At 42.0% G+C, this 27,024-nt stretch overlaps 1 protein-coding gene and 1 long non-coding RNA gene across 4 annotated transcripts in view; one reads left to right on the top strand and one right to left on the bottom strand.

Moving 5' to 3' along the window:
• The window catches only part of LOC119187640 (G-protein coupled receptor dmsr-1), a 951,250-nt gene that overhangs the window by 438,004 nt on the left and 486,222 nt on the right, over positions 1-27,024 (bottom strand). The window lies entirely within an intron of this gene.
• LOC119187676 (uncharacterized) overlaps positions 3,156-27,024 on the top strand; it is a 28,126-nt gene continuing 4,257 nt past the window's right edge. For both annotated transcript variants that reach the window (XR_005111886.2, XR_012887156.1), the window contains exons 1-2: positions 3,156-3,273; positions 14,847-15,020. This is a non-coding gene — a long non-coding RNA (uncharacterized LOC119187676). The remainder of the gene's footprint in view (positions 3,274-14,846; positions 15,021-27,024) is intronic.

Below are 27,024 nucleotides of genomic sequence, written 5' to 3'. Positions count from 1 at the left end.
GCGCCACACATGATTGATAGTTTACGTCTACCTGAAATGGTGAGGACTACATAAGTAACTGAAATGTGAGCGTATGATGAGAACCTGACATCTGCAGCATATATGTAAAGACCCAACAAATTCAGAGATAAAACAACGGGATTTCCGCAGGAATCAAAGCCAAGCGTACTGAGCGGAAATCAGGTATTTTCCGACAAATCAATGATAGGTCTTAAAACTGCTTTGGAAAAAAGAGTATGTGGGCGCCAGGTCGGTGCAACTTCAATTGCATGTAGTTTCCGTGCTGGCAATACGATTCTATAACAAAGCAACGAACATGACATGTGCAAAACCTGATTTACATACAGCATGATGGTTTAACCTCCAAAGGGCTCCAATAGGGACTGCACTATTACAGTAATTTAATGAACATAACATTTGTACTTCCATGATTCATCAAAATATATTGAATCAGTGCTAGGCACCAAGGAAACACGTTAACGAAAGGTAGTGTAACATTCAAATTATCACACCATAAGGCACACTTAGTTTTGATTATACTACTACCATGCTCTAATCTGAGTGGTAACGTTGAGCCAGACCATAAGTTACACAGTGTATAGTCACCAGTAGACACCAGCGCAGTACACTTTCCTGGTGAGCCCAATTGTGCACACAAATACTGCTGCACTTAACATCGATCCACCTCACAACATTTCCTTTAAAGAAGGAAAAAAATATATCAATATTATTTATCAGCATAAACTTTAGCATTTGCTTCCTGTAACCAAAATCAAGGACTAACACAAGAACAACTTTTCAGCCTAACATGGGTGGTGCTGGTAGTCCGCGCATTAGCGATGGCGTCGTTAAGCTACTGTGGATCACCATTTGTCACATTTCCATGTTTTATACATACGTGAGTGCGCATAAAACTTGTACTTTTGTTTACTAAGTACTATCTCCATCTTCCTCGTATTGTTATGTTCCTCTTCAAAGGGCCACCCAGCATACTTCTGGACGCATGGTTTCTATATCATTAAATACCACAAAACGATATTCTGCTGAATATTTCAAATAAATAAATGAATGAATAAACAAACAAATAAACAAAAAATACATGCTAGGCCTGTGCGTAAAGCGTAGCAAAGTCACAGCGAAAGGTAGAAGAGCGCGATTTCTAGAACTCGTTGCAAACTCTTCTGTGGCTACTAATAGAAGTGCGCTTGCAAGGTACCCACTAATGCACTAATTTATTTGGTAGCTGATGACAACGAAGAAATATAGCTGAACCCTTTTTATTGTATCAAAACCATTCAACGACATGCTATTTATATTGCTTGACACCTGATTACACAATTCGCGTTCTGTGGCACCTAGTTGTTATATTGTTAATTTAACATATTACTCACCTTAAAACAGTTAATTTTCGACATAACGCTTGTACAGGGTTTTATGACGAAATCTATTAAGTGATCACAATGACAGGAGCAGTGGGGTAATTGTCCGCCGCCACCACCGTTGTCTTTTAGCGCTATTGCGTGAAGTTAGAAAAAAAATGAAATGAGAAAACAATTCTAAAGAATGACAGCCACTATTACTGTCTTCACGAATCAAGCATGAGCGCCTCTAACAGTGATAAATATTCCGTGGCTGCAACAATACTTTTCAAGGTCAAGGAATGGAGTCAACCTGGGAGACAGACGCCACCTTATTCCAAGCTGTCAGCCACCACTAACCCAGGCATTGCTAAGTAGCCACTCAGTGCTCTCGGCTATGACTCTAATGACTGTGGTAGAGGTCGACAGTCCTGTTATACTACAGTGAATTCTTTATTGAGATGACACTAAAAGCCTGTTTAGGCGCCGCATGTGCCGCCGCCAACGCTGGTGCCCGTAACTGCTACGCTATCTTGGAAATTTCAAGAAATCATTATAATAAAACATTTCTAGGAATGAATGAGATATGAACCAGATGTCTCAGCGTAGCACTCGAGTATTCTACCACAGAGTTACGCGGCTTTTTGATATTTATTTTCAAAAACGTCCTATCTAGGTGCCATGGCGGGTAAATAATAGCCTCAACATCTGTAATATAGCGTCGTAGAAGAGTTAAATACCAACCAGCCCAAAACAGCATGAATGGCACGAGTGGGTCATGGAATGTTTCCCATTATAACAGCATAAACCATAATTGTTTATTATCAGTAACAACACGAACGAAGTGCGCATAATTGCTTACTCATGCTTTGTGGGTACCTCGCTTATCCGAAGAATAGTGGCACACTGGGTACTTCCCTATTTCTTGAAAATTACGGTAGTTTATGACCTAGTGCGTACCTTGCACGAGTATTAGTTGGCCCAAGGGAGCCTATATTGGGCTCTAGAAATCACGCTATTCCAGCTTTCATTATAACTGGGTTGCGTGTTCTCCGCAGGCTGGGCGAATTTCATGCGTTTATATTGATTGATATGTGCAGTTTTTGTCCTAAAACCACCATATGATTTTGGGAGTCACCGTAGTGGAGAGCCCCGGAAATTTCGACCACCTGGGGTTCTTTTCCGTGCAACCACCTTTAAGCCCGCGGGACTAAATAATTATCGCTTCTATCGCAAATGCAGCCGCCGCAGCCGGGATTTGATTCGGTGACATACGAGTCAGCAGCCGAGTATCTTAGCTACTAGACCACTGCGGTGGGGCATGTTTACTGCGGTGGAAATAAAAAATTATATGGACACTCTCGGCTGAATCTTGCCACCGGCGGTCGCCGTCATTCACTGTATATACATATATGAACGCAAGAAAGAAAAAAATAAAATTTAGAAAAAGTCTCCGGTGCGCAGAATCGAACGTCGGATCTCTGAGTCGTGAGTTCGAGGTGTAAGCCACTGAGTCACGAAGGAGAGCCTCTTTGAACGTTCAAACGGCAATCTATTTATACCTACCACTTCCTTCTGGTAATGCGCATCTCTGGAGGGAACTATCATGTCTTCAGCATTACCAATGACATGGTGCAATGAGCGCGCGTCGCCAATTTGTCATGACGTCGTGGCGGTGCGCTCTCGTCTGCCACACGTACTTTGCCCGACGGAGAGCTGATGGAGGGGGTAGTTGACGCTCACCTGTGCCTGCGCTTATCTCAGTTAGGCAACATAGAACGCTTTGGCCTATCACCGGAACAATTCTGCTGTAGTTAACAGGCTCACAAAGGTCACTGCAATGGTTGCACGGTCTCCGTTTGCGAAGACATAGTGAAGGGGCAACTGAGACGCCTAATCACGGTCATCTGTATATGTGAGTACGTTTCGTGCGTCATTTGTGCGTGAGAAACGTGGGGCTTCTTTCTATCTGCTTGCCATTCTGCGCATGACCTTCCAATTTGTTGCTCTCGCGTTCATTGCTTCGCCTTTGTGACAAAGCTGCGGCCTTTTCTTTTTTTGCGTTTAGAGTTCGGGCACTGGCATGGCACTGCGGTAGAATACTGGGATACCACAGAGAAAACCTAGGGCTGAACCCCATTCCTTCTCGCATGTTTTTTATGTCGTTTTTTTATTTTGCGTGATAGCAATTACAGATACCGGCGGGGACGGTAGTAGACATACGGCAACCCTGCTGTTATTTCATTAAAGATTTCGAAATGTTGTAGGCCCGTGTGCTCAGATTTGGATACACGTTAAAGAACCCCAGGTGGTCAAAATTTCCGGAGCCCTCCACTACGGCGTCTCTCATAATCATATGGTAATTTTGGGACGTTAAATCCCACATATCATTAAAGATTTCGCTGTATTAAATAAATAAACAAATAAATAAATAAATAACAAATAAATAAATAAATTCAAGAGGGACGCATAGTGTCAGTAACTGTATACGTAACAGGGCGTGATTATTATAATTCTACGAGATAAAAAACATGGGAAAACGTTCATTTCAAAAGACCTATCAGCTCTCGTTCCCTCGTAATTGAATAATGCTCACTATTACGACGCAATGCAGGTACTATGACAAATGCGATAATGAAAGAAGCCTTTGATGAGCACATTTATTCTATCTGCAACTACTAGTATACTTATGAAGCAGCCTGGAAATTGATCACCAGGCGGATGGAAGTCCTGAACTTCACAAGTACACTTAGGCAAGTACGTTACTGAAATATAAAAAAAGTTTTTTTTATTTTTGTCAACGTAGAAATGTAGTCCTAAAATTGAGCCCGCGAGACAGAATGAGTCACGACGTTCTTGTGTTCAGCACAAGAACGTCGTGACTTCTGCATGAGCATGGCAAGCCAGGACTCTTTTTATATGTTGTTGCCCTCATAACGTTGCTCCTGTATTCACAAAAACTGCTAAAATTTTGTTCTGTATTCACAAAAACAGCTAAGCTAAAAAATGTCCGGTAGAGCAAATTTTATTCACTCTCGCTGCTGAACATGTGCTCAGGGTAGCCAACAAGCTAATGGCAAAAAAGCACGTACCAAAGATACGTTTTTTTTTAATTCTGCCAGCGCTGCTCTCTCAGTCATCGCACCAATTTTGCAGCGCTGCCTTTGTGTCGAGAGCTAAGGGCAAAACTTTTTGCTCAGCCATGAACAAACTATCGCAAGGAAACACTCAACAAAAACTTTGACACAAAAGAGTCCTTCTCTAGGCGTTCTATTTGGTCGCTGGCGACACGTCAAGCGGAATGCATCGATCACGCATTTGCGCATAGCGGCCAGCTGCAGAATACAAGTAGCGCCTGAAAAAATCACTGGCGGCCACGCTATTTGTCGTTATATCTGGGTGTGCTTTCCCGCATGTCAGCTGGACGTCAATTCGAATGACAGAGCAACGGAAGAATTGCGGTGGTGTGTTATAGTAAACATTTTAAGCTGCCGCTGGCTAACGATTCCTTTCGGTCGGACGCGCTATCCGCGCTCTGTCATATCCGACCAAACTAGCCCTCCACAGCAAGCATGCGCGTACGTTTACGAAGCCGCTAAACCACACCGAGTTCAAATAAGAAGCAGTAGTATCTTTCTCGCCTTGACTACCCTTTCTAAAATCCCTCTACCTCACTTGCCACTATTTGCTTCATAAAAGACGTGAAATGTCAGCACTAAGCTTTGAGCCAGTAAGGATTTCGCTCTTTTCGAATACGCAGTGCTATATCCGCTTGCGTACTCGCAAACGCAGAAAACGAAGTAAAATCAGTTTATCGTGCACGATAACACGCGAGGCAAGGCAGAACACGCATGCGACTGCATGGCAAAGCCTCTTTCACATGCGAGAGACAGAGCGTTGCTGGTAGCGTTGATGAGCGGCAGCGAAACGCGTGAACGCAAGTTAGTTTCACTTGCGCCGCGGCGCCCGTCGCTCTGGCAGGTATTGTTGCCCGCGGAAGGCGCCGGTTAGCTGCTGTTTTATGTGGTATTTAAAAGACACGCTTTGCTTCAAGTATCCTTTCTTTGACACCCTTGAGCTGCGAGATTCATCATCAATATCTGCTCGACTTTCATTGATTGATTGATTTGTGGGGTTTAACGTCCCAAAACCACCATATGATTATGAGAGACGCCGTAGCGGAGGGCTCCGGAAATTTCGAGCACCTAGGGTTCTTTAACGTGCACCCTAATCTGAGCACACGGGCCTACAACCGTTCCACCTCCATCGGAAATGCAGCCGCCGCAGCCGGGATTCGAACCCGCGACCTGCGGGTCAGCAGCCGAGTACCTTAGCCACTAGACCACCACGGCGGGGCAGCTGCTCGACTTTGACGAGTCTGTACAGTGATTGAACTAAGCTTAACGTGAATGTTATCACAAATAAACAACGTTTGCACTCGCTTTTAGTTTTTTGTTATGGCTTTTAAATGTGCAGCATTTCTTAGCGAACATAGGTGAGTTTGACCACATCTATCTATCTATCTATCTATCTATCTATCTATCTATCTATCTATCTATCTATCTATCTATCTATCTATCTATCTATCTATCTATCTATCTATCTATCTATCTATCTATCTATCTATCTATCTAAGACCCACATTCTCCACTCATAGTGACATTCCGACCGTTTAGTTACCAGCAGATACATCAAAATTGATTCAGTATAAAAAGAGCGCGTGACAAACGTTGACGAAAGATCGTGCAGTGAGTATACCAGAATATACGTTTCAGTAGCCCGGTTAATATCATATGGTGTTTGCATTCATGCATGAAAAACAGGAGATGTCGAACTGCATGTCATGATATCAATTACTTAACATATTTCAAAGACCAATAAGGTGATGCATGCAGCTTATTGCTGGCTTCTTCACATTATATTGATTCCTATAAAGCGTGGGATTGGCCCAATTTTTTACCCTAAACGTCCTTGTATCAAGATATGTTCCGTGCACACTTTGATTCTGCATCTTGTTTTATCAGTTACACGTCCGATAATACTATTGCGGGAACGTAGGAATTTTAAAGAGAAGGAAAAAATAAGAGTAGCCGGAAATATGTAAGGATTCTGAAAACATTATAGGGGACCCTTAAGCTCCAACTTTTGGAGTTTAATGCGATATCGAGATGTTGTTCCTTGTGCGTATTTCAAACATTCAGTCACAAAACTTTTCAAAATTTGTTATGCACCCACTATACATAGACTTGAGTGAATAGGTGTCGTATCGCGTGTGCCTTTCGTAGTGGGGTACCGTCTTTCGACCGCGGAGCCATTATGATAATCACATATTCTGACGCCTGTAGTCAATGGACGCTTGTACCGTGCAATATTACTTCATCATTTCATGATGCATTGTGAAGCATATACACAGGATGCGTATACAAAAAACATCGAAGTTACTTTCACTGCATTTCCAAGCAGAGGAAGTTATTTTCACTGCTTTCATGAATATAAGCGTGGCCGTGTCGCAGAACATGCACTGACCACGTAAACTACCCGGGTTCGAACCCTACTCGGACCCAAACATTCCTGGTCAGGTTCTTACAATGCTCCATGGTTTTTTATCATTTTTTATTCGCATTGACCTCAATTTTTCGGTCATGTATAAGATGACAGTTTTTGCTCACAACCAAAGACGCCGACGCCGACACCAAAGCTAGAATTTCAGCGAAATGAGCTCTTTAACGCTATTGCGTTAAAAGAAATCAGCTAAGAATTTTACTATAGTTCTAAGAACTTAACCTTTTATAACTACCTACCGTTGAGGTTTAATACTATTTAGAAAAATATCTGGCCATTGCCAAGGCGCTGAAAGGCAACGTTTCTGGAGCAATTCTAATGCTGAAATTACAGTTATATTAAGCCTTATAATGTGCCGTAAATGCTTTTGTTTCAGCAGCTCTTTCCCCAGAAATAGGAAAATTGATGTCATCTTTTAACAGTTACCTAACACGAGTCTTCTTAAGTGGTAGTAAGAACCACCACTCATCTTCTTTTGTCAAAATTCACGGGTATAAGTATGCCTTACTTATGCATGCCGGTAAAAAGCTTTCAGAATACTTGGTGGTATGTGAGAAGAATTGAAGGGGTTAACTTTTGGTGTTGATGATTACGTAAAATATCAAAGGGAAGATACCACCACCTCAGATTAGGCTTGTTCCCACGACGAACCGCGACATGCTACACAAGTTCAAAGAAAAATATACAATATGCAGAGTATACACTAATTCGCATTCACATTTTTCTAAAAATAATTATGCGGCTACTTTCTAAAGGTACCTAAGTATTCGGATTCCTTCAAAATATTCGCGCCGACTTTGACCTGAGCGACTCGGATTTTCATTAGTCTTCCAGTACGAGCTTTTGAATTCGGCGTACGAAGTGCACAAACGTTATACAATCACACATTACCAGAAAACGGAAGAATAGTGCCAGCATGGTGCGTACAGATACTAAAAAGTATCCGAAATCCTGACTTGGTGATTATGACTACAGAGCTTGTGGTCTTGCCATTATCTTCCGTTCCTGAAAACATTTTCAAAGTGGGAAAGTTTTAATGCCTTGTTTTTTTAGCTTTATTGCTGTCTTTTTTGCTCTCAACTTTTCTGTTTCAGAAGAAAACAAAATCTGGAACTACCTCTCAACACCTATTTAATGTGTGTGGTCTAGGAAGTGCGGCAATGAGTTTTTTTTAATGTGGACACTACGACGTAACTTTAGATTCGCAAGAAATTTCAAGGAACTGGGCACGCTCAAGAATAGAACTCGAAATGAGCTCATCATTACGCCCGTTCTTTCGCTCATGAGTTGTGCATTGTGCGGCTTGCAAAACAGACGCATGAAAAAAGTCTTAAAATAAGTTTCTCTGACGCTATTATTTCTGCAACAAGACGGGAGGAAAGACCAGAGCTGCATTTTTGATGAAGGCGAATATGCTGTAGGCCCGTGGGCTCAGAATTGGGCGCACGTTAAAAAATCCCAGTTAGCCTAATTTTCCGGAGCCATCCACTACGGCGTCTCTCATAATCATATGGTGGTTTTGGGACCCCACATTTCAACGAGGACTATATCACAGAAATACTTTTTATCTATTCGAAGTGAGCAGGTTTGCCATTCATTCCCCAAACTTATCATTTTGTTAGAAGCGCGAAGCTAGACAAGTGAAGTCTCTTTTGTAGAATCAAGAGCGAGAAACTTGCCAATGAAAAATGATACCGACGAAAGAGATAGAGGACTGGCAGGAAAAATGGTGGAAAGATGTCTCGCTCTTGTCAGTCGCGTGTTCATTTCATCCATGAACGTTTCCATCGACAAGATTTTCACCCTTGATTCTATAGGCACTATCATAGGGAGAAAGCAATGCCTTGATATATGCTGACATGAACTGAAGCTGTAACCAGGATGAAATTTACGAAACGAGCACACTGCTGACACGAGAAGTGAGAATTGTGACAGGTGTTCGTGATTGTTCTGTGTAGATGTGTGCGTTTGTTTCGTGCGCCTTTCCTTCGGTTTATAAAGCGTGCTTCAATTGTCGATCTGTGACGGTTGTTAGTCCACGTTCATTCTGTGTATGCTAATCTTGTGCGTGGTTTCCGTGGATGCTGCAAGTTTGGAGCTGTTTTCCGTTCTTAACATGAGTATCAAATTTTTTGCCGTTTCTGAAACAATGAACAATAAACGCTCAAACTACCTCTGTAAAGAGATGTTTCACTGGCGTGTTATACCAATTCCTATATAGGGGTATAGGCCACGTTTTGTATTGTGCGCCGAAGTGTAAGTACAGAGGGGTCGAGAATTTTCACACAAAAGAACGAAACAGAAAGATAACAGGAAAACAAGCCCATCTTTGCGTTGTATTTAAGATTCCTCATGTGGAAGCTGGTGACGAAAATTCCTGGACTCATAAAGGAAAATTCATACTTCGCCATTGATTTCGTGAAGTAATATGTTAAGATTGTAACCATATAATTTAATGAATGAGTTGAGTATGTATATTGCAATTGATTGTGTGTGTAACGTGCACGTCTTCTAACAATACAAATCAGTGATTGATACCTGCCCCGCAAAATTGGGAACCATTTTGGTATAGTATAACTAAAGTGTCCATGTAATGCTTTCAAAGTTTCCTTGGGTGAGCACGGACTTGGCCACTGTCTCAGAATTCTTTGTTTCGTGAAGAAAGATATTATCCAGTTCATCTAGTGCATCAGAATAATATTTCTTGACGCATTGACACTGGAGTTACCAACACTTCATCGAAGGAAGCCAGGAAGGGGAGAGGGAGGGTATAACTATATTAGGAAGCCAGTAAAATCAGTTTTCTATATTGCAGTATTTTCCAGAGCACACCTGAGTAACACTGAAGGGGAACTAATAAAATTCGGATCGACATATAGACAAATTCATCATTTCTTTACTGTGGCGGCGTCTTGATTTGGTACTTCAGCTGAGTACATGCTGCTCGCAAAAGTTCCTACTACTTTTCTCTACTGGGGAATGTTGTCGCAAATGGTATAGCACTTCACATGGAAGTTCAACTAAAGCGACCATAGCCCTTCGCCACTACCGCAAGCCACCCCAGCATTGCTTCGTGCGCCTGATTCGTGCGAACTTCGTGTTCTGTAGCGTGATGCCGTTGTTGGGAGTACATTAGATCAGATGCAAATTCCAAACTGAATGGTGCGGAAGAAATCCGGGACTTATTGCTGTTCCAACTGGGCTAGTGCGGGTCTTGGAACGTTTGAAGAAAATTCGGGACACTCCTACCAAATCCAGTGTGGTTAGTAACCCTCATACAGGAGATGGGCGATCGTTTCTTCGCAGCTGAAATTATTCGACATAGAGGAGATTGCCATTTCAATAAAATATAAATATACATTTGTGAAGGCCACGCCAAGCTACAAGGCATAGTACGGAAGAAACTGCTGCCATGAATGCTTTTGAAATTTCTGGAAGGGATTATAGTGAAGGTAGACCGGGAGAAATTAGCTTAGGTGTTTACATTCTTGTCGTTGTTGTTGTTGTGATAAACAGAACTTCACTAAAAGAATATTTCATTTGGTGCTGTGGTAGCACAGAAATTTCAGAAATTGCTGAATAGCTGAAAACAAAGTAGTATAGAATCAGGCAAAGTGACTGCTTCAGCATTTGCAGATGCTTATTGAAGGATATGAAGTTAAATGAAAACAAAGTTTGAACAATGCCTAGAAACATAAAAATATGCAAAACATTTAACTATAGGACATTTAAGTTATCCAACGCTGCTAACTCGACCCGTAAAGTTGAACCGCTATGCGCAATTTTTGTCAGTTTTAAATACTGATATACCCGATTGGGGTTCCTTACCACACTGATCAAGGATAACAAATCTATCGCAAAAACATGCAGCAAAGACTTAGTGAAATCAAGAACACAATACAAAAAATACTTCTTGTTTTAAATAAACTGTTTAAATGACGACGTTGAGAAAAAGCAAAGTTGAGCAACATAAAACTTGCCGCCAATGGAGGCTGGCCCCACAACCTACGCTTTACGCGTACGTTGTAACACTACTTAGCAAAACGGCGGCAGCTTGCCCAACGTCTAAATTCTACAAAGTGCAGTGTACAGGTAATATACAGGTTTTTAGGTTGGATTACCGCGTGCTGAAGGTTCCTGGTCAATTTAACCTTTCACTCCGTTTATCTATTGTTCACTTCAATTGAAATAGCAAATAATTGTTCCACACTTTTATCAGGTTCATTTTCAGCAGCAGCAATTAGGTCCCGCTGTGTCCCTCCCCTTCATTCATTGCATAGCAATGGTCAGGATCAGAGCATGTTTTACACCTTCAGACGCATACTAAGGCAAATTAATTAGCTGCCTGCTCCATAATACCAGATGCTATACGTGCCATCACCAATCAAATTGGCACCTAACTGAAATTAGCGCGAATGAAACGAATGAATATGACAATAAATAAATTGCTTGCTTTAACTGAAGAATAAAAATTTTTCAATCATATTTATGATTGAAAAATTTGTATGTGGCAATAATAGATGTCATTTCGTTTTATTTTTGTGATAATTTTGTGGTTGCATATGTGAGTTTTTCGCTTTTGAAGCTGCTGTTTGGAACTGACTTTTGAAACAGGCCTTTGGATTTTGTCATGAGCCAAAGGTCAATATGTCGAGAAGGTAGTTCTCAAATGACTTCGTTTCATAAACTCGTCTGTAGAAGTCAGCGCTTGCGTATGTATTTCTTGTTTGGTGTCATCCTGTCACCTGATTTGCGCTACCATGTGCTACGAAGACAAAGATCACGAAGCGCTGCTTTTTCTTCACGCCGTTTTCTCCCACTGACATGCATGCTTTTTAGCTAGCCAAACTTCATAGCTTACACTGTTATAAAAACGTCGGTTTATTCACTAACTAAGTACTAGCCCATTACTTGTCACAAAATCCACTAACCAGCTAGTAAATGCAGCTAGTAAAATAAACCTAGTGAAAGGCACTACCTCATCGGGCTCGTAACAAACACTAGCCCAAATACTAATAGTCTGGGTAAAAGCTCTACGTCGTTGGGTAGTTCAAATTACTACCTAGTCAGTAAGTGAAAGTGAATAGTGCTGACTCAAGTGGTTAGCTCATTACTAAATTATTAGTAACCCCCGGAAAATTGAGGTGTACGCCTATTTGGTTAAATGTTCGTGTGCGTAGCCATATCAATATTAATATATTACAAACGTATAAGATAAAAAGAAATTGACATGGCCCTCGTAAATTATTATTCGCTCTGAATTATGCCATGTAACTATACTGGGGTAAGTGCGCATCACAGCAATATACTTATAGAGAATTGACATGATCATATGATCAAATCATATCCACATATGTATGATCATACGAACTCATATGAGCATATGATATGCTCATATGAGTCTATATGAGCATAAAATTTTTATACTCACATGATTATATGCTCATACGAGTATGAGAACTCATATCAACGGATCACGAGAACACACGCACAAGTAAATCTTCAGGCCTTTGACATGGGAGATTTCTACTGTAGTGACAGCTTGAAAAATATACATACCCCTGCTGTGAAACCACACGCCACGTGCTGGTTACAGGTCACAAAATTTAAAAGATAATTCTTGTTTTCTATGCATCATCATGTGACCTTCTATCTACGTATGTGTGTGCCATTATGTAGCACATAACTTCTATTCCAAAGTAGTCAATAAAATTGGAACTTGCCTAGATTTTTCTTACGATGTCACTATTACGGCAAAATATACTGCGGCATCTACGACCGATTTGGCAACGTAGGTGGCTTAGTAGTTGCTTAGTTAAAAACGCTAAGAAAGGTTCCCTGGCTAGTAACGGCTAAAATTACCAGTTGCACTAGCTGGTAGCTAGTAAAAGTACGCCGCAAAGGTAGTAAAATGCTCCGAAAACTAGTAAACACACGCGTCTACTAACTGATTACTAACTTTTTTTCTAAGAGTGCACGGCAAGAAAATTTTCCGTATTGATAACTATGTGCGTGACTGCCGATGGATCATGCTCAACGTTTTATAAAACAAATTGTGCCCGTACATAAATGCCTAATAATGCGGTCGAGTGAACCCAGGTCTGGTTGAAGAATTTATAGTGCAAAGCCTCCTTGTTAGATCTGGAGGTGCAGTATTTGCCTTTTACTAGCTTTAATATGATTATGTGCTGGCTTTAGTTCATTTTAACTTCTTCTTCTATAAACAGAAATGAGTCAGCCAACAGTTTCTTCAATAATAACTTCCTTTTTGTTGTAATGCTTAAAACAACTCCGTCTCTGCCTTCTATTCTGCTTCGGAGCCGCTAAATAGAAAAGAAAAGAGATTTTTCAGACGTGTTTGCATAAGAAGGCGTTTATCATATTGACCTAACAGATTATTTATTTGGTTTTAAAGGCGGACAGCAGAAAAATACACCTAATAATAAGTAAACTTCAAGTATGATTTTAGAAGAATATTGTGATCAGTTTAAATGTTTGTTCTAGAGGAAAAATTCAATATCTAGTTTCAAGTGAAAAAAAGAAACCAATGAAGTGTATAGTTTTGGTGTCGCATGTAAATTATTTTGTGATAAATTTTCACACCTTGAAACCTTGTCATAAATAAGCTGCCATAAATTTTATGGCAAAACACTGATTAGGAAGTTTTTGTTAATTAGCCCTTTAAAAGTAAACTTGGCATTGGGAAGATATTTTTGCCTTGACAAAATGTGCGGAGGTCGCTGTATATGGGGTACTGGTTTTTTAATTGTGAACGAAATTTTACAGCTTCTGCTGTCATGAGCTCACAACAACAGCCGCTTTAGGTGGCGATGTTGTCCGCCTTCACCAGCACCGCTGTCCCCCACAGCTGTCGCACACAATACGAGAGGAAAAAGAAGTATTGCTAATCAACGCTATAAAAACAGTCGAACAGTGAAGCCGTTGGCTATTTTTACTCATACCTTCGCATATCCGTCATTGTTGCTAAGTTTTATGTAACAATAATTGTTGTTGTGCATATTTGTTCTACATTACGCATCTGGTTGCGTATCGACGTTTCTCATGGCGAGAAAGTGACTTATCAATAAACCCCCGCAGCACCTAAAGGAAGCTTTAGGGCGGGGGACTACAAGCCACTTGCGTACGCACGCTCTTGTGTTCTTTGGTACTACAAGCCAAACCTATGGTGTGTACAAAGTAATGTGAAGGTTTACAGACGCAAGCCACTCTGGCGCCTCGGCACAACTGTCGAGGTCATATTGAAGAAACATGAAACAACTTGGCGTGTCCTCATTCAAGCGCACATTCATGCACGCATACACGCAATATGGCATCCCGTTTTTGTGTGTGTGTTTTTGAATGTTTGCTTGAACGAGTTAATGCAAGCTCCGTTAAGCTTCTTCTATATGACGAGCTTCCAAATAGTCTTCGAGGAAGTTCTAAAAAGCAAGATGTATTGCCGGTTCCACCAAACCTTCTTTATGTTCCACCCAGTCCCTCACTTAGAAACGCAGTCTCTATATGAAAAATCAGTCTTTCACCGTTTTTGTCAAGCCTCCTTCGCACCCCTAAGGCCACGTGATCATCTCTACGCTGTATGGAGCACGCGTACTGATAAGATCGGCGTCATTGCGCAGCAGTGCTGCGCAGTATGTTCACGGCACTCGCGCGTGCCTTTATATGCGAGCGGAAAGCTCAATAAACATCGTTGTTATTCTTGCACTGACCATCATACTGCCAACGTCGTCCCTACATCCATCGCGCTAGTTGTACATGGTGTTTGAAGCGGCTCTTCGACGCCGCAGGAAATTGTTTCCTCGTCTAGCACATTATAGATTGCCTGAAGACTCCGGAGCCATTGCGGCTGACGGGTAACGTCGCAGAAAACTGGAAGCGTTTAAGTAGAAGTTTGAGTTATTTCTGCAGGTGATGGCGGCAGCGGACCAGCCAAAGACGGAAGCATTGGCTGTATCGAACCAGAAGAAAACGAAAGCAGCGAAGGCAGCACTACTACAGAGCAATGCTGGGGACGACGCGTTGGACGTCTTCAACAACTTCTAGTTCGGGCCGAACGAGGACGAGAATGACTACAGCAGCGTGGTGAGAAAATTAGATGCCCCAAAAAGCAACATTATTGGCGTGTCTGAATGCGGGTCAATTTGACAATGCCGAATGTCACCTTTTAAGTAGTCTCTAGGGTAGAGGGTATACATTAAGTTCGACTGCAATGACGAGGACGAGTACAGAAGGCTTTCGCAAAAGATAGACTCTCTACCTCAGTGGCACCTTGCCATCGGCACTGTCGGTCATGATGAAAACAAGCAGATGCCTCTCTGCACGTGTACGCACGTATCTCAAGTGATGAAATCAGGTGCGCGAGTGCACTGAACCTACGTGGAGACGTTTTCTCCCATAAGGCTACGGCAGTTCCGTTGCAAGCTCCCTCTTGTACGCTCGTCATGCGAGAAAGTGTTGTAAATTGAACAAACGCCAAATGCTCTTAGTTAATGTGCGGTCACGCCGCAAACTATACCACGAGTGCATCTGTTACATCGCGTTTTAGAGAACCTAAATAGATGCGAGACGTTTGTTTTGTCGTTGTTTTTCGTCATGCCACGCACGCCGTGTTCCTTGTGTTACTTCTACCGACTTCGGCTACTGGCTAAGGGAATTGTCTTGGCTTATGGTGGCCATATATACAACAATACAAAATTTCTCTGCGTAATAATTTAGCAAAGCGACTTCCTGCATGTCTTTCGAAAAGACTGACTTCCCTTTTTTAGCCCTGTACATTTCCCTCCCTCGACTTTTCCAGCCACTTTTCTTTGAATTGTGGACATTGACCTGACGAACAAATGACATTTACATTTTTAGTGTATCACTGCACTGAATTGAATGAAATTTGTTGCTATGAATGGCATATAAACCTAACAGAATAACACCTCCAGTGTGAAAGGAGTATATGGGGCTTCCTATGGGGTCCCTTTTTCATGGCGTCAATACCTTCAAAACCAAACATGAGAATTCCTGTGAAATACCTTCCATGCTGTGTTCGCTGTTGATATTCAGAAGATGATATAGGCATGTTCACGGAAATTGATTACACCGGCTATCTCGACCACAAAATTTTGTGTCAGTACCCATTTAAACCTGTAGACGTTCCGAAGCGACGGCATGCGCCAGGAAGACTGGCCCTTACGCGCTCAGAGGTTGTAGGAAGGCACGGCTCTTCTCCTTAAAGACAAATACAATAGACGAACAATGTTATTTATCTGCTTTGTGTCTCATCGCCCATTTTCATGCAACTTCTGAAACCACCTCTAATGTTGTGCAGTTAACCTTGTATCACGAATTGATTATTTTTATATATCAAATGGTACGACAGGAACTGGTAAGCTTGAAAGAACTAGATCACTGCAAGGCCATGGGTTGAGCCGAAACCCTTATCCAACTCACTTCGGACAGCCTAGCTAGGCCATCTGAAGGGTCTTTAGGTACAGCCAAGCCGAAGCCCAGGCATGAAGGCATAGGCCAAAGCTGGACTCGGGCCCACACAATGGAGATTCCAAGTCAAGCCTTTGAGCACACCTGCACGTAATTTATTGCATGGTTGGAGACATTTAGGGCCGAGCCGACGTGCACGCATGCAGAAGGCTGGCCCTGAGTGTGCCTCCTCTCAGCAAGAGCACCAATAATAAAAGAAGTTAGCTTTTTTTCTTCCTTTTCAAAAAAAAAGAGGAAAAAGACGCACAATGTGTTTGCGTAAGCAAGCGTAAATAATGAACAACTCTTCAGCCCATGTTCTTGTGCTTAGCAAATCAACCACGAGCGCCAATATATCACTAACGCAGTTTTCCCTGCAGCTAGGTACGCACTACTTGAAGGACCTGCTTGTAGCAGGATGTGCTGATTGATGTACATGCTGTTTTTTTTTTGCAAGAACATGCTTACTTTTGTATTTTACTAATGTTTGCGAAATATTATTCATAAAACATCATCTTTGGGTTAAGTTCTTGTGCCCTGCGGGCTAATTTAAGCCTCATTCCTGTCCTTATGTCCCAAATAAAGTAAGAACCCTTTATTTGGGATTAACTGATGCGTTATGCGGGGCAGTGTAAATATGGTAATTTAGTGTCATGCTAACCATTTCACATCTTGCTGTCATGGTTATAACAAGAACTAATTGTATCTGCTTTTGCTTTCTTCTTGCCCCATCTTGCTGAATCTGTAAGTTCTAAATGGTCATTATCAAGAATATAAATCGTCATCGTTGTTTCTATTGTGAAGTGTGCATGATATCATCAAAAAGAATTGGATGAATTTTGATTTACCAGATCTTTTGTCTTAGTTATATGCTTTGTCTTATTATATCAATAAATATTGATAATAGTAATAATAATGATCGGGGTTCTATGTCCCAAAACAATATGATTACGAGAGACGCCATAGTAGAAGACTCAGGAAATTTTGACCATCTGGTTTCAATACTGTGCAGTAATATCATAGTAAAAGGGCATCCATCAAAAATGTGAGTGCCGCGGCCGGGCTCGAAGGACTCAAATCAGTTTAAAAATTTTTGGAAAGATTTCTTGCCTGTCCACATTGATTTCCATGACTATAAATGTACTGCATTATTAAAAATAATTTATATTTGATGTATTCATGAGCATGCCTGAAGCACAGCATTGTTGCGAATTGTACCATAAAATACTACTATGAGTGAAGGGGCATTTTAATCTATGAACATCGAATTTGCCACCTCATTACCTTCTACAAACGACCGGATAAAAGAATTATAATAATCAGCACGAAGAGATACCTTCCTGCGTGACCGAATTGTACCTGTGTCTATGTGGGCTCTGGCTAAACATTTCAAGGTAGGCCACAGGGCTCGCGCCATACTTGAGCTTTATAATGGGGGCCCATGCAGAACTTCACTGAGAAATGCGTTTGTTTAGAAACCTTTTCATTAACAAATAATTACTTTTCGCTATGGACACTCTCGGCAATTCGGTTGTGCGAGACATAGTTGTTGTTCGGTGGACATTAAAAGGCGCAAAAATCAAGTCAAAAGTAGCCATGCAGTTGAACATTACGACCAAATTTGTAGTCAAATTGCACAGAGGTGGTAGTATAGGTACAGTTTTTGTTTTGATCAATAAATATTTTAATTTAAACTAACCAGGACCATATAAGTAGAAATACATTTTTGCTTTATTGATTGGTCTTCAAGTTAGAGATGGTTTGCAAATAAATGAAAAATTTACAAGAATTTCACTACGCATGCATACAGTTTATTTAGAAATCATAGAGTTCAGGCCAGATACAGAGTACCATTAAAAGATTCATTGAAGGTGGAGACCGCTAATAATATAGAGAGTTCACATCTAGCTTCAGGTAGTGAAATCTGGTAGAACGAAGCACACCAGCTTCATTTTGTTGCGGGATGCCCGTTTTTGTCGAATTTACACGAGAAGATGTACTGAGCATATGAATTACTGAAAGAAACCAATGACAACTCTGTTGCGAGGGCATACAACCTTTGTGCCGACGCGGAGTCTAGTCACGAACCAAGCACAAGCAACAAAAAAACGTCAAAGAAATGAGTCTCCTCGAACAACAAAGACAACTACAAGTTGCCTACTTTTCTGGAACCCGCGCGACAAACCAAGTTGGCCATAGGGTAATCTCGCTGATACCTTCAGTGATCTGCAGCAACAACTGCAGAGCACTTTCATCATGAAATTCAGACTTCCTATTTACAAAAATTGCTTATTTCAGAATGAATATGCGTAAATTAATTACAGCAAGACCGGATGTCCTGCTTGTTTTTAGCGGAGGCCACCAGTCAATGATACACAGCACTCACGAACAAAAATGCTTATGAATCAGGAAAGACATTTTTTTTGTCGAAAAAGTTTTCGTCGAAGCACCAGTGTTTTCCTTTTAATGCGTTTGAAATCAGATCCCTTGATGAATATTCAGAAGAGGTTTCACTGGGAATTCTTCTTCTCTCTCCGGGCGATGGCAGCTAGTTACAGGTCCGAAATGAAAACTCTGAAGTGCAAAGCGGGGTTCCTCATCAGTCGAAGTGCACCGCTGGCCAATGCCGAGTCGGCAATCTGCAATAGCGGGTTGGTTGCCTCTCTCTAATGCGGGGATATATGCTACCCATCATCTAATTTACTGGGTTCACCTTGGTGAGCTCCGTAGCAGAGTTGCGGAGCCTGAAAACGATAAGACCAGCAGACACATTGCGCAGAGAAAAACTCATCAGCCGCTTGCTGCAGTAGCTCATTTGTGTGCCGCGGGGGCACCTATTAAGGGCGGTATCACTAGTGTTCGTGCACTCCATGACGAGTCTCTATAGTACTTTTTCCGATGCGGTAAAGATATACGCAATTTAACTAGATTGGATAAAAGTGGACGATAATCGCTTCTCAACATTTACGAACAAGCCAAAAGTAGGATGCTCTTTCGTTTTTGCGTTTCTCAGTTATTTGACACGAGCAATGACATGGCTTAGTCGGTTTCACTTGAATCGTGCTCATACGTGTTTTGTTGCATTCGCAACTGCAGTGTTAACCTTAAAGAAAACATTTTATATGCACGGGTTGTCTTCAATCACTAAAAAATAATAGTCGAGTAAATTTTTCTAGCTTGTTTATCACTATTTTTGTTTCCAACGTGACAAGTGATACCATAGCCAAAAACAACCACTATGCTATGGTCAGTTTTTTTTTCCTTTGGTACATTTATAATAAATATTTTGAATGTACTGTACAATCAGCTTATGTTTTAGAATTGCTTATCATTCTCCTTCGTGAACAATGGACAACTAGCGAATAGTTCACTGTAAAAGCGCTTGCAGCCTTTTGGAAGTATTTTTATCTTACAACAATAATCTGGCCCTTTTTTTCTAGCCCTTTCTGGTAGCTTCGCAGGCAAGATACTATGCTGCTGAACCCAAGGGCATGGGTTTGATTCTCAGCCAATGGGGGGGGGGGGGGGGGAGTGATATGGAACAATACAAGTGTACATACATTTAGATGCACGTTAATGAATCCCGGCGGATCGAAAAATGCTTTTTGTGATCTCAATAAAAACCAACTAGGCCACATGAACGTCCCTCAGACTCAACCGGGAGTTCGACGCTGCAACGTGCCTTATAATGATATCGTGCTTTTGGCACGCGACAGATCAAACATCGACCCACCAGTAATCCGCCAAGTATTCGGCGACTATCCAGGAGACTGAGGGAGATGCTTGTTGGCAAAGCGCATCCTGCAGTCATTTTGAGAGTAGCGGCACTTCGGAGAGTAGCGGTAGGGTAATACCATCTAGGAAATGAGAGGAGCATTGGTTATCCATTTATTTTACCTTCTTTTCTTTCTTGTCTCTTCTTTTTCCGTTACGCGTGACTATAGTCACAAGGTTTGACTATAAAGAGATTCGCCTCTAAAAATAAAACGATGAGCACAGAGAATCACGCACCACAAGCGCTTTCTACCAACCACCTGTATTTTTAGTATAGCTGGTCTCTTCATGAGGTTTCTTCAGTTGTCTCAGCAAGATATCCAAGATGCTTTTCCAGACACACTCAGTGTTATTCACAACGAGGCGTCTGAGATCCTTAAGTTTTTCCTGACTACAAGCCACAGAGGTTCTAGCATAAAACAGATCTTTTTTAGCCAGTCGTTCAAAATACTTCAAAATACGTATCTGGCACCAAAGTTTGGAACGTAAAACCTTACTTAACCGCTTGACACCTTGCCAGGATGGAGGGGTGGCACCAAAAAAGGAGACAACTTCTCGTAGATACAAGTCCTTTCTTATACAAAACGTCTTGCATCTAGAGCGACACATAGCCGCCACGATATTGGCAACAAACGAGTCCGCATTCGGAAGACAAGAAAGAACACAAAACAGAAAAGGGGGGCCCCCTACGAGAAATGTTCTCCAGAGGAACTTGTTCTCATGCTAGTTGCTGTTTGCACAAATTCATAACGTAGGGCAAAAAAGTGCGGTGGACAGACAGACCCACACGCCTTACGTGCTTTTTTATCAACCACCTGTATTTTTCACGCACTGTTTTCTTCTTGAGGGTACTTCAGTTGTCTCAGCAAGGTATCCAAGACGCTTCTGCGGGTACACTCAGTGTTATCATGAACGACGCATCTGAGATATTTCACCTTCTGTACGACAAGCTACTGAGCTTCTCAAATAAAACATCACTTTGTATTAGTTGTTTAAATGAGGCATTAGATGCTACAGTCCGGAACGTAAAATCTTGCTTACCCGTCTGACGTGTTGCCATGTCGGAGGAATAGAACCGATAAAGCGCTTGTGGTGTGTGGTTCTGTGTATACGTAGTGTATTTTTTTTTTGCTGCATTATCTATTGTAGCAAGCACCAACTAGCCCAAGAACAAGTCAATCTACCACGACTGTTGTCACACTGATAGTGCAGAAGCTATTCAGGACCTGAAAGTACTGGGCTGCACGGCGTTATATATCGATGAAGGGCAGGCAAGATACATGACCATTATTCTTTTGGCAAAAAACAACAACAACAAAACGGCCAATTGAGAGGTGCAATTGTTTTCAGAGCGTACGAGATCTGTTTAAAAACCATTGAACCTGCGGTAAGCCTAAGTAGATATGTTAACTTCAGGATCCACACCCACAAATGCCTTTCGAACTATTCTCCCGAGAACTTGGAGTGGCCTTTTTTCGTGTGTGACGCCAGAGAAAGCACTTTGGTTCGTCTCTTCGCTCACGCACTTGCTACGTAAAGGCTGCTCAACACTGTCGGCTAGTCTCCCCTGCTCGAGTTCTCGAAGCATTAGTTCCCAAGTTCGTAAAACAATTTGTACTGAATGTTCAACCAAACACCACACAAAATCAAGTGTAGATGCGGTTCAGAGCACGATCAGTGTCGATTACTCCACATGTCGTCTGCTGGGTGGCTATCAGTGTCTACAACTGCATGTAATGCAGACTTTTCTCTAGCGGCAGCGCATTCAGAATGACTTTCCAGTCTGTTTTGATTCAGCGCCTTGGCTTCGGCTTCCATGTTTGTGTTACAGCGCAAAGTATGTATAGAGCACGCTGCATGTGTTCGGCTGCCAAGCATGCTCGTAGGGTTCGATTCTTTTGTTCGAAGTTCAAAGGGCATGAAAAAAAAAATGTGGTTGATCCTTCTTCTAGGAATCAGTATACAACGAAAGGGAAAGGTTTCTTCACAGAGGTAGGTGACCATTTTTGTGCATTGTTTCACCAGAAGGGTCGAAGTAATCAATGATGGTGCAACAAATTGCAAAATCACGCGAAGAAAGACAACCAAATCGAAACTTGCAGCGCAAGCCTCAAGCGAAAAGAAGTTTCCAAATGAGCATACATAAGACGTGCGCGGACTAGCAACTGTCACAGCTGCACACTTAAAGCACAATATTCGAGGAGAAAAACACAAGAAACGAACGCACATATAGCCTATACAGAAAACGAGCGTGATGAACTGTGACAATTTTACTTAGTTTGTGAGCAGCGTGTACCTTTCGCAGACGGGACCGCGACAGCGAGCGAAGTTACGTCTGTGCTCTCCCGCATCACGAGTCTGATAAGCGCGCGCTCAGGAGAAACCGCGCCTTGTGGAAGTGGCACTAATCGAAACGCCAGACGCGACGACCTGCAGAGTGTGCGGAATGGGAGACCTTCGCACCATTTGGCTACTGATGAAAACAACGCGGTCAAGTTAAGAAACTCTGAGGACCGCCAAACGGTATATGGTGCATATAAATGGCTTGTTAGCCCGCTTGACAACGCGCACTTCTTGGCAAGTGGTTAGCGCCGCGCGCTGTAGATGAAGAGGCCACTGGTTTTACGCCACGTGACTGATCCTATCATGCTTGTTTTTTCTTCGCACTCTGTTGAACATATTTTACTAAGTCCCACACATGTCGGAAAGAGATGAAATTACGGCAGCGGAGCAATGGTGGACCCCGGCATAAAACACTTTATGGTTGAAAGAATGAGTGATCCGATTCAAATAATTTAAGCGGTTGTGAGACGTCACAATCTTTGATTAGATCTGACGTTTTAGCAACTGCTGTGTAAGCGCGTTGTACGATCGCAATATGTATAGAGAAAAACCAAGGTTAAGAGCACGAGGATAAAGAGGATGCAAGCCAGTGGTATGGATTATTGGCACGTTGTTAGGTATTTTTAAAACACGAAACGGTTTTACGCCGAGGTCCACCACAGGTCTGCTGACCTAATTCCGTCGCGGATACGACTTTGTAAAATATATTTCAACAGATTGCAAAGAACAAAAACCTGGCGCCGCACCTACATGTTTCACAGCAAATGTCGTCAAAAGACGATAGTATTCCGACTGGAGAGGGTGAATAAAACGTTTATTTGATATTCGGCACGACAAAACTGGTTATTCTGCGCGACAAAACTGGTCATTCTGCGCGACAAAACTGGAGGCAGTAAATCAGACATGAGCGCCATCCGGCAGTAATCTTGAAAAACAAAAGGATGGCCTCTGATATTCGCCGCGAGATCGAGCAGAGTCGCCGCGTAGCGGCATCTGGTTCAAGCGCGCAAGTGCGGATCGCTCCATGCGTCGTCTGCTAGTCACGTCATGCTTCTGTGTGTGTGCGTACGTCGTGCATGTTCTCAAAGTGTGGTTTGTCTGGTCATGCCAGCGCAAGTGTAACTGTAATGACGTACGAAGTCGTCTCGCTTGGCTGCTTATACATTATAATAGGTTCAGCGAGTGAAACTTACCAGAGTGCTGTTTATTGTAATCGTACCCTCGATTCAACAAAACAATTTGAGCGTGGTTGCCTGTTTCTGTTTCAAGCACATAGTAAATTTTTCTTTACATCCTCTCAACACGAGGACTATTAAATGGTGTGTCAATTCAGCGTTTTATAGCGACTAGGTTGTGAACAAAAACGAGACTCTAGGCTACGCACTTGCGCGCTGTTGGTAGGCGTACAACTACGGCACTATAGTTCATTGATCATTCGAGGAGCGTTAGTTGTGTTTGTCTGGCCGTGGTAGTACTGCATAGAAAAATAATTTCAGATAAACCCCAGAGTTTTCGGGACTTACATTGTACTTAAAAAAGAGTTACCATGCGCAACCGTGTGCTTGAATTTATTAACGCTCTAAGGAGCCCAGACATCCAAAATTAATTCCGATGGCATGCCTAACATATATGTTGTAAAACTTTACTGAAAATATTATCTGTTACAATAGCTTGAGCGTTTCTGGGCCATTTTTAGTGACTCATGGAAGGTAGAGGCCATATTTTGTCTAAAAAACGGGCTTCTCGCATTAACCATACATTTATTGTGGCACTGTCACGCATGTAATTCATTGGTGAAATCTTTCGGCTGAGCTCCTCTACTATGATTTTATACTTTTTCTGGTTTTTCGTTTATAGTTGAAAATATGAGACTGTAGTTGATATAGGATCACTCAATAACCTGCCCTCGTATACGCATGCACAAGGCAGGACACATACGCGCCTTGATCCCATTTACGTTTCAGCCCCACTTATTTTCCCCGACGGGCGTTGCACAACGGAGCCTACTTTCTTTTCAGCTTACTGAATTGTTGTGGGACAGATAGGTAGCAATATTAGATCTAACTTCAGACCACAGTGGGCACTTTGAAAACTCCACTCCTCAATTATGAGTGACCAGGAGTTTACTGAACGCGTTCGCGTAGCACTGAGGAACTGTTTGTCAGCTGACATGCCTTTGTTCGCCTCTTGGGAATTATTCAAACAAGACGTTCGGGAAACAGCTATAGAAATTGCATGTGTGAGGGGCTTTTGCTTGAAATTAGAACAATATACGCTAAACCAAAATCTTCAAAACCTATGTGAATTTGAGCGTGAGGCTCCTGGTCACTAAACAGTCAAAATTTCTCATGCCAAAAACGCACTTCAGATGTATGACGTTTTGCACTACCGAGGCGCATGTGTTCGATTCCGTAATACTCGTATTTTGAATTCGGAGGAGCTCACACGTCAAGCCTTATTCGATGAATATTGCAACGCTAAAACCAAGTTAATACCAGACCTTTACTCGGGAGGATTATTGGTCAATAATTACAGTGAAATTATGTCAGAATTTGAAACTTGTTGGAAAGAATTGTTTAGCGCATCTTCTGAAAACAAAAATGAAGATCTGGTGACGCAGTTTTCGTGATTTGTGACTCCTCTTCCTCTAACTGACAAGGAACGTGAATCTATTAGTGGACTATTCATCATCATCATCATCATCATCATCATCAGCCTGACTACGACCACTGCAGGAGAAAGGCCTCTCCCATGTTCCGCCAGTTAACCCAGTCCTGTGCTTGCTGCTGCAAATTTATACCCGCAAACTTCTTAATCTCATCTGCCCATCTAACCTTCTGCCTCCCCCTAACCCGCTTCCCTTCTCTAGGAATCGAGTTAATTACCCCTAATGACCAGCGGTTATCCTTTCTACGCGCTACATGCCCAGCCCATGTCCATTTCCTCTTCTTGATTTCAACTACGCTATCCTTAACCCCCGTTTGTCCCCTAATCCACTCTGCTCTCTTCTTGTCTTTTGAGGTTACACGTACCATTTTTCTTTCCATTGCTCACTGCGTCGTCCTCAATTTAAGCTGAACCCTCTTTGTAAGTCTCCAGGTTTCTGCTCCGTAGCTAAGTACCGGCAAGATACAGCTGTTATATACCTTCCTCTTGAGGGATAGTGGCAATCTACCTGTCATAATTTGAGAGTGCTTGCCGAATGTGCTCCACCCCATTTTTATTCTGCTAGTTACTTCAATCTCGCGGTTCGGCTCTGCGGTTATTACTTGCCCTAAGTAGACATAGTCTTTTACAACTTCAAGTGCACTATTACCTATCTCGAAGCGCTGCTCCTTTCCGAGGTTGTTGTACGTTACTTTCGTTTTCTGCAGATTAATTTTAAGACCCCACCTTTCTGCTCTCCTTGTCTAACTCCGTAATCATGAGTTGCAATTCGTCCCCTGAGTTACTCAGCAATGCAATGACATTACATCGCTGAGTGGACCATTCACTATAACAGAAATAGAACTTGCCTTCGAACCCTTACCATTGTCAAAAACGCCAGGACCTGATGGAGTATCCGGCCAGTTTTACAAAGCCTTTAAAGTCATACTGTGACCTCTACTGCTCGACATTTTCACGCTGAGATTGAATCTGGAGACGCTTCCTCGCTCTTTTACTAAAAGCCGCACTGTTCTGATTTCAAAATGCTCAGATAGAGAAAAACTTCGTCACGTCGATGGCTACAGACAAATTACATTGTGCAACGTTGATTACAACATTACAGCCAAGGTACTTTTAATCAGACTTAAATTTGCAATGTCGATAATTGGGATGCCCATTCAATGTCGATACTTCAACATTCAATGTCGATACTTATAGGTGCCCATCAGACCTGCAGTCTAAAAGGTCGTTCTATACAGACTAACATACAGATTACTCGTGCAGTATGGGAGCATTGTTCACACTCATTTCAAGAACTAGCAATACTGCAAGAAGACTTAGCGAAAGCCTTTGATCGGGTTCGCCATTCTTTTCTGTTTTGTTTTCTAGAACATGCCTACGTTGGCTCCATTATATTTAAAGGTGTGAAACCATGCTACAATGACTGTTCAACCCATTTAATTGTAATGGCTATCTTTCATCGCTCGTGTTTCCTCACTCGTCTGTGAAACAAGGCTGTCTATTGTCGCCAATGCTTTTTGCTATTTACTTGGATCCACTGTACTTGAGTGTTTTTCAATGTGGTTACGTCTGCAGTTTCATTGCTTATGGGAATGAGGTAACGGCATGGGCGTATGTGGATAACCTAGCTTTTTTTGTACTTATTTTTCTAGTATACAAATGGTGGGGTCAACAATTCAACAATAAGAGAATTTGAAAAAAATTAAGGAGCACAATTAAGCTTTGCGGAGAACTTGGTACTGTTGTTTCACCCATGGACATATAAACCAAACCATTTTCGGGGTATAGAATGGTCTTGTGTTTCGTCGAAATAGCTAGGTGATCCATTACATGCATA

This window comes from Rhipicephalus microplus, chromosome X, assembly GCF_043290135.1.
Source record: "Rhipicephalus microplus isolate Deutch F79 chromosome X, USDA_Rmic, whole genome shotgun sequence".
Taxonomy (NCBI): Eukaryota; Metazoa; Arthropoda; class Arachnida; order Ixodida; family Ixodidae; genus Rhipicephalus; species Rhipicephalus microplus.
This window is presented reverse-complemented; position numbering and strand designations above follow the sequence as displayed.